General features: G+C 37.6%; 1 long non-coding RNA gene across 1 annotated transcript in view; it reads right to left on the bottom strand.

Annotated features, from left to right (window-relative positions):
* The window catches only part of LOC106948925 (uncharacterized), a 37,132-nt gene extending 31,363 nt beyond the window's left edge, over positions 1–5,769 (bottom strand). Inside the window, exon 1 of the long non-coding RNA XR_001425285.1 lies at positions 4,945–5,769. This is a non-coding gene — a long non-coding RNA (uncharacterized LOC106948925). The remainder of the gene's footprint in view (positions 1–4,944) is intronic.
* Positions 5,770–9,063: the final 3,294 nt, after the last annotated feature.

Here is a 9,063-nt window from a genome sequence, read left to right as displayed (position 1 = left end):
AAAACAAAAGATATAAAAAAAAGGGGGGTTTTTTCTGAAAATTTTTTTTTTTGGGGTTTTTTTTTTTTTTTTTTTTTTTTTTTTTTTTTTTTTTTTTGTTTTGTTTTGGTTGTTTCCAGGGGCACCGCCGGGGTGTGGCGTGGGGGTGTAAAGGGTTTTGTTTATTTTGTTTATAAAAATGTTATTTATTTCCTTGATTTGTTTCAATCTAATAACACATTTATGCATGTTTTCTATTCCTTACTTTGGAGAATTTGTCACATTCATATATAAAAGTAATTTAAAAATAAGAATAATAAGTTCTACACTGACTTGTTTTCACCCCAAGATATCATCTGAGCAACCTAATTAAAAAGTTCCTGCTTGCTTTAAACACTTTTCAGAACAACTTGCAATGACAATACGATACTCTGATGTAAATTGTTAGCCTACCAGAACCTCACTGATAATAAGCAGCTCCTACATTTAATTGCGCATTAGCGTTAATATACAACTAAGGCAAAGTAGGTCAACAGCACTGTGCACATAACAAAGACTGCTGTTAAATAAAATATAAAGAACAAACTAGCAGAAATTGTTTCTGTAATTCATGCTATAATACGAACAATATTTTTAAAATATGTTTTAGCTACTATAAAGATTAAAGAGAGGCAATCCAAAAAATTCCACTTAAGTCAAGAAAATCTGAAGAATAGTAAAGATGTCGTTTTTCTATATAGGCTGCAATTTGAAATACATAAATTTACTATGGAATGCGACGTACTTTAACAGCACGGTGACGTAAAGTGACAACATAGCCACGTTGTGACTATTTTAATAGTTTAAGAGTTTAGATGAATAAACATGATGAATAAAGATGAATTAAAGTCGTTGATTTAACCACATGGTTTTATCGTTTAGTAGGTTTGTTAAAACATGTTTGCTGAGAACGTGCCTAACAATTTATAACCTATTCTCAGGAAAAAATAAATAAATAAAACAAGTAAATGACAATTAAAAGCGAAAACCCTCACAAGACTTAATTGTTTATGGAAAAGAGCTTCCAGTCAATGTGCTTTCCCAGCAATTCTTTTTTCTGAAGGGTCTTAGCTCGGTTTAGGGGCATCACTCCCTGCACCCATGACGCTGCGCGTCTTGGTTACCACGTGGGCTGACGGCCGGCACGTGAAGACAAAGCGCCGGCTTACACAGAGCAGCGCGCACCGTCTCTCCGTGCGTGGAAACAACACGCACATAAGATGGGGGAAATATGCAGCGAGCGTTGAGGAAATAAGAGGCTTTGAGTGAGTCAGATGTGGCACAGGGCCGCTTGGTGCTCCCCACGGCAGGGGTCAGGAGAGGGGGGCGAGGGGGGTGTAAGGGGTGCACACTGCCGAGGGACAGACACGGTGCTGCTGCGAATTAGGCGTGCTTACTGACGCAAACACGTGGATGGGTTCGAAACAGGACAACCCACCTGAACATGGATCCCAAATTAGAAGGTGATCTATCTATCTATCTATCTATCTATCTATCTATCTATCTATCTATCTATCTATCTATCTATCTATCTATCTATCTATCTATCTATCTATCTATCTATCTATCTATCTATCTATCTATCTATCTATCTATCTATCTATCTATCTATGCAGCCTAGTTCTGCTGCATCTCATCATGAGCTCCTTAAAAGTTCATTTAGTTGTATCTCTGTATGTTATGTGTCTGCTTGGCCCAATGAGAAACATCGGTAACATCTGGCCCCCAGCGGCGAGTTACAGCGGCATAATAACCACATGGTCACTTTATGACTGCTCTATAAAGTGGCCATGTCTCGCCCTGCATATGAATATTATTATTATTTTTTATTATTATTAAAATGTGATTATAGGTGTGAAAAAGAAAAAAAGAATTGCTGCTGACAAGTGGATGCTACGAGAAGGTGCTCAGGGTTTTTTTTTTTTTTTTAATAAATAATAATAACAGTTTGGTCACAAATCATTTCATTTCTGTCCTGACAACCCATCTGAGCAATTTCAGTCGTTGTTCTGAATAATATTTTCAAAGAGAATATCTGAGGGTATATTTGAAGGCTTGCGGACAACAGCCTCAACAGATCCACGATTCTTCTAACACTGTCATAGTAATAACAATAAAATCCAGGCAATTATAGCAGAATCTGAGCGCAAAATAAGTTTTGCCTTGCATTCATCTCAATTTGTGTGGTTGGTAAAACCACCCAGTTGAAATTTAAGCTCCCCTGCCACTATCGTTCTGTGTGTGGGTAATTGTCTAAATGAATCATTTAAAAATACATAAATGAAATAGGTAAATTAAGGTGGCTGTTATTTTCATTCTTTAAAAGTAAAATATCTCACAAAGTAAAAAAAAAAAAAGAAAAAAGAAAAAAGACGACTGCCTTCCCACACGCATTCATTTTTTTCATAATCTCCCCTTTAAGACATTGAGGCTTGCAGTAAAATTTCTTTTCTCACACTTGAAATAACATTCAATGAATCATTTCATAATAATAATTTTTTTTTCTTATTTTGCTACAATTTATCTAAAGCACAAATTTTAAAAACACGAGCTATGCATACATAGCAGGGGGCAAACTTAACGTTGTAAACCTACTGTAAGATCTGTGTGTGTGCGCGTGTGTGTGTGTGTGTGTGTGTGTGTGTGTGTGTGTGTGAGTGAGGAAGAGAGAGGGAAAGGGAAAGAAAGAGAGAGGTAGAGAGATGTTTTTTTCTTTGCCCGCGGCGCAAAGTGAACGTACAGTACGTTAATGCAGATTGACTTGGTTCTTCCTCTCATCAGCTGAACACGCCCCCTGGGTGCGTCACGTCCTACCACATATAAATACCGTAAGCCATCCAACCAAGGTAAGCCTGTAAGCTTTATTCCAGCCTATTTCGTTCTAGCGAGCTAACCTATTTTCCTTATTTGGGTACTTTAAAAAAAAAAAAAAATAAATAAATAAATAAATAAATAAAATAAAAAATACCCGTAGACAAGTTTTGTTCTTGCTCTGTGAATTGAATGCCGTGTCCTGGGGGTGGGGGGAAATAACAACAAATCCTACTGAAATCTAACAAACATATAAATGTAATATACCAAAATGTTACGGAATGCAAAAATATCGCTATTTTAAGGATAATAAGACTGCATTTCGTCGACGTTGGCGCTCGGACGGAAGAAAGCAACATCTCTGTCTATGGTGCTGAAACGAACGAAATTATATTTGCTATTTGGATGATGGGTGACCAAAAATACAAATAAATAAATAATAAAAAAAAGAAAGAAAAAAGAGTGAACCTTTGAGTTTGTTCAAAAAGCTTTAACATAACTGAACTCTATTCAGATCATATGTAATTGCCGGTTTGGATTTTTGGAATAGGAAAAAATACCATTATTTTACATTGTTTTTTGTTTTATGCGTCGTTACTGTATTCAAATGAGGACCCAACCAAAACGCATAAGGTGTCTATTTGTTAGCCTAAAGAAAAATGAAAAAAAAAAAAAAAACTATTTCAATAAGTCTTAACTTTAGCATTCTTTCAGAGGTACAGTTGCTGCTCATTTTTAATCTGAAAAAAAAAAGGTTTTATATTTTTAAAATATGATTTTATAACGTGCTATTTTTTGCCACATTTTGGACTTTAACATTTCCTGGTTGGACTGGTTGAATAAGGAAAGGAAACGCAAAGTGGAGCTCTCAATTTCTATAAAAACACATCTAACCGTTTTTAATGCAAAAAGTGCCGAATTGTTTGTTTTGTCTGCAGCTGCATTGAGTTCAAATTTATTGCACTGTAGCTAGCTACACAGTAATAGCATTGCAATCACACCAGGCCTGTACTTGTTGCATGGTGAAAGAAAGGAAGAAAGACAGGCAGGAAAGAAACAGAGAAAGGAAGGAAAGAAAGAGAGAAAGAAAGGAAGAAAAGTAGAACAGAGAAAGGATGAAAGAAAGAAGGATAAAATAAATAAATAATTAAATAAAGAAATAAATGGAGATTTAAAATTGTACTTTTCAGTGTAACTTTCTTCAAACTGTGATTTATTTCTGAAATAATTTCCTTTTATCTACCAAGAGTAATAGAGAAAGTACAAAACTTTAGTTTTTGCTGAAAGTTTAACTGTAAGTATATACATTAATGCTTATTGCATACAAATAATCATTTAAATTCATGTTATTATTTAAACTAATTTTAAAATGGGAAAAAATGATATAAAAACTGTATTAGTACTTTTAAAAGTTAATGGCAATATTTTTTTTTTCAGCTTCAGTGGTCTTATCAATTAATTTCACACGGTTGCTCCGGAGAACATTTTCCCACAAACAAGGTAATTATAAAAAAAAAAAAAGAAAGAAAGAAAGAAAGAAAGAAAGAAAGAAAGAAAGAAAGAAAGAAAGAAAGAAAGAAAGAAAGAAAGAAAGAAAAAGAATGGAAAGAAAGAACAGGGGGGTAAAAAGAAAGGGGCGGGGGGGGCGAAATCGTCCGATAATAGAAAGAAAAAAGTCAACATCAAGTTCAACAGCGTGCTGGTGCTCATTATCATTACAATGCTGTCTGGGAGCACACACAAGTCTTCTTAACAAGGGGCTCTGGCGTCAAGTCCCTCCACCTCCCAGCCGAGGGGACATTTTCCCAGGCTCTGCTAACAATCACACAACTGTTTGCTTTCTAAGCGCCGCGCAGCTCCGGGGCCACTCAGCTCAGCCCGCCTCAGCTGCGCTCAAGGTGGGACGGAACAGCCGGGCTGCCACTCATCAGTCCGGGTCTCAGCACACCTGACATATCGCCCCTTTCAGAGGCACACTTTAACCCACAGGAAATTATCATTATTATTATTATTATTATTATTATTATTATTATTATTATTATTGTTGTTGTTGTTGTTGTTGTCGTCGGACAAATTGAGTTAATCTTTAACAAGACTTATGTGAGGAATACTTACAAGCAATAAAAAGCGAATAAATCCCGCATCTCCGGTTGAAGTCCTTTCAGAATTTTAAGGCAAGTTTCTACGGGTGGATCTCTCAGTCAAGAGCAACCTCGCATTACCAAAAGCCCCAAAAGTCCAGGGGGCAAACCCCAGTGATACGCGTCTCTTCAAAGCGGTACAAAAGTGGATCCCATGCAGAAAAAAAAAAAAGTTTAAAAACGAGAGAAAATAAACATGCAGCGACCACTTCACTGTCTCAACATCTCCTCACTACCCTTGGATGACAGAATAGAGGAAGCTGCAGTGTCGTTGGTCTCTCTCTCTCTCTCTCTCTCTCTCTTTCTCTCTCTCTCTCTCCCCCAAAACACGCACTCAAAGCGGCCGCAGCTGCACCATGTTCTTGCACGACCCGCACAGCAACGCAACAGCAACGCAGTATTCCCGGACCGCCGTGATTCCCCACGGTTGGAGTTGGATCTCCTTGTCCTCGCGTGGTTTCCAGCATCTCACAGACGTGCTGCGCCACGTGCAGCCCTCTCTCTCTCTCTCTGCGTGGCAGTTACGGGACGCAGAGAGACGTGGAGGACAAAGCCCCGGGACTCCTTTTTTTTTTTTTTTTTCCAGACACACACATTCATGCCAACTCACGTCCGTAGGTTTTTTTCTCCCCCGCTTTTTTTTTATCCTACATGATAGGGAGGAGGGCATCAAGAATCTCCACACTTTGATGAAGAGGCGCACTTTCGCAGATGTGGTTTATGCGCTACAAAAACGAAGCCCTCACATCTTATCGTGTATCCTCTTTCTCCATAGCAAAAGATCCAAATGGCAAAAAAAACAAAAAAAAAAAAACACCACGGCACCTTGAATGAGTGGTCCCCACACCTGCATGCATGATGCATGTCTCTTCTCTGAGGCACCTGTGCCAGCGTCGTAAGAGAGAAAGGAGGAGAGAGCGAATGAGAACGCCTCCAGCAGCAGCAGCAAAGCGGCTGCGCGTTTAAGCGCTGTATAGTTCCCGTGTAGCTACTAGCGCGAACCGCAGGAAGGATGCGCTGTTATCGAGCAATCTGAAGTGGAGAGGGTTAAATGCGGAGCACGCAGCGGCGGTGCGCGCGCGGCTGATGTCGCAGCGGCAACCTCGGCAGCTGCCAGCAGATGCCGATGCCTCTACACTGAGCTCCAGCGGGTCACGCTGCTTTACGCGGTGCGACGTAACTAGCAGGACGCACGGCGGGCACTCGCGTCTAAATCTCGACTTTCGAGAGAGGTGTTAAAAAATACACCAAATTAAACCATTATATTCCAAAAACCGGCATTCATCTTTAGAAGAGGCAAAGAAAGCAGCATGAATGCGTCGTAAAAAGCAGCAGAAGAAGAAGACAGAGAGAGAGAGAGAAAAGCAGGTGCGCCACTAAAAAATTGACGTGTTAAGCTGCGTGCTGACGTAAGGGATAGCGCGTGCGCCGGGATATGTTATTCCAAATGTGTTACCCAAAGAGTTAGTATGTGTGTGGGATATCCATAACACAGAGGGGCTGGGACGTTTATAATGTTTTAATTTCTACAACACTATTTTAAAGAAAATATTAAATGTTGCGTTTCTTTCTGTCTTTCTCTCTGTCTCTTTTTCAAATTTGGAGGTTAAAATACAGAATGTACACAGGGACACTTCCAGAAACTTATTAACAATAGTGTGCCATCACCAGAGCTTCAAGAGTTGTATTGTTCTGCTTCCTTATCCGGGGTAAGGCGAGGGGGCTGGGCCGGGAGTGATGGACACATTTCCAAAACTGACATGTTACAAAGAACTCGATTGAAGTCACAGTAAATAAATGTCCCGCAACTCAGATTTAAAATGACATGGGTAAAGCTTGGGTATGCCCTGCAACCTCCCTCACCTTGCACCTCCTTGTGCCACTGGATTCAGAACAGCTTTCATTGTCTCTCTCCAACAGCCCTAATCATTCATGTTTTAGTAGTTCTCCTTTGAAAATTAGTCAATGCATATTATCATTTTCCAGGCAAAGTAGTCAAAACATCTGTTGGTTATTGTGGAATGTTTGCAAGATGTCACTTCTTGGGAAGCGATATGACACATGAATTAGGCCAACATTAAAACGTAAGCCTATTTAATTTATTTCAATATGAAGACAAAACAACAAAGAGGATCTCAGATTTAAAAAGTTTTGCTTTATTTAATTTTTTTAAATCTAATTTGATATGTTTTTATTCTCTATCTCTTCAAAGGTCGAAGTTTGTTAATTCACAGAAAAAAAATCATTTTTAACTATGTACATATAGACCATGATGATGAATACTAATGTAAACATCAATGTATACTCTCTTAGCCTTTCGGAGGCCTTTTTGCCGAACACATTCTGGGAAGTAACGTCAATCTTTGGTGTAAAACTACGGCACCTACTGGCAGAGAGGTGGTACTGCGGAAACTGTCGGGCCTGCACAGATAAAATGCCCGGCCTGAAGCTACAGCACTTTAAAAAAATAAAATAAAATAAAATTACCCTAAGCGCCAGAAAATGTCATTAATAATGATGCAATGTAAATAAAGCATCCAAATGAAGGCTTTTAAATGTATCAAAACAAGGCATTGCCGCAGGTAAAGTGACTGTGTGTGAACGGAAAAAACGGCCTGACATGTTGCATGCATTAATGTTTGTAAAAGCGCTTTTTATTCTGCTCAGTTTTGTGAAAATTAATCTGCTTTATCATCCCAAACTGGTCTGGTTCCAAAAGCCTACGAGTTAGAATAAACTTGTATGAATTAGCGGGGGATTTGAATAGGATAATATTTATATATGTCTATAACAAATGCATAGCAGCCGTTTGGGTTTTATGAAATGAGTTTCGTTTGTTTTTGTTGGGATTTATTTAAAAATAACAGTCATAACAATAACAACAATAATATTAATGCAACAAAATTGCATACATTTTCCATTATATTCATTACATTACTTCACACTTGTAACTTGCATACAACAACTAACATGACAAAGAACTCGATTGAAATCTTAATGGAATTATTATGAACATTTTATCGCGAGATTTGATCGTTAAACGTTTACACGTGAAGCTTATTAAGGTTTGGCATTTATTTATCTTTGTTTGAAATGTTATATTTATGGAAAGCAAATTCATTGACAACGTGCGTTTTGGATTGACAGTTCACCCAGAGCTGAAAACGACAATTGTCTAGAAGCATAATATTTCATTTGTTGAAAAGGCAATCTTGAAGAAATACATTACAAAATGTAAGGCTGCATTTTAAATACATACATGTGCAAATATGGAAATGCCTACTTATCTCTTATTTATTGCATAAAAATGATTTTGCAACAAATCAGCTTCAAAAGGAACGTTGTTTATTCTTTGAAAAATATATTTCAAGACTTCAGGATAAAAACGTTGGATTTTCATGTTTAATTAATTTGAATTAATTAAATAGATTTTTAATATGCAGATTTTACTGAATTTAATGCTACAATAAATTGCACTTTAATGAATTTGTACTTGAATAATAATAATAATAATAATAATAATAATAATAATAATAATAACGTTATTCAGCTATATGCACATTGTGAAATAAAATGTAAAAGTATGGTATTATTATTCTTTTCTACATATGGAAGATAAATAAGACATGACAAACATAAATAGAAGACGTGGCATAAATTCTTAAGATCCTAATCTTTCTTATCAGAAAACAAATCCACTGCTTTCTGCAAGAATTTATTCTTGTTCTGCTTAAATCACCACCACCATCTATGACCTAAGTGAGCTCTGTTGCCTTCAGTTGCCAATAACTGACCAATTCAAGTGGCCACTTTTGGGAATTGTAATGACTGATCTTCAAAGAGGTCTGACCTGACACAGGGGCATGAAGATGTCAAAGGTCAGGCATGAGAAACCAACAGGGTGCCAATATTTGTCCCTCCCTCTGTCATGCTCCCAAATCAGAACCCTGCGCTTCAGAGCTGCAGCTCATTCGGCATGTTGGAGATGACCATTCGAGTGCAATTACAGAAACTTTGAGATGGACTGAAATTAAATTGCATGAAGATGTATAATCCATACGTACTGTGGACGAAATCCACCTATAAAACCAGC

This window comes from Poecilia latipinna, unplaced genomic scaffold (assembly GCF_001443285.1).
Source record: "Poecilia latipinna isolate Pla-1442-1.1 unplaced genomic scaffold, P_latipinna-1.0 Scaffold313, whole genome shotgun sequence".
Lineage (NCBI taxonomy): Eukaryota > Metazoa > Chordata > Actinopteri > Cyprinodontiformes > Poeciliidae > Poecilia > Poecilia latipinna.
Note: the sequence above shows the minus strand (reverse complement) of the source record. Positions and strands in the feature narration are given on the sequence as shown.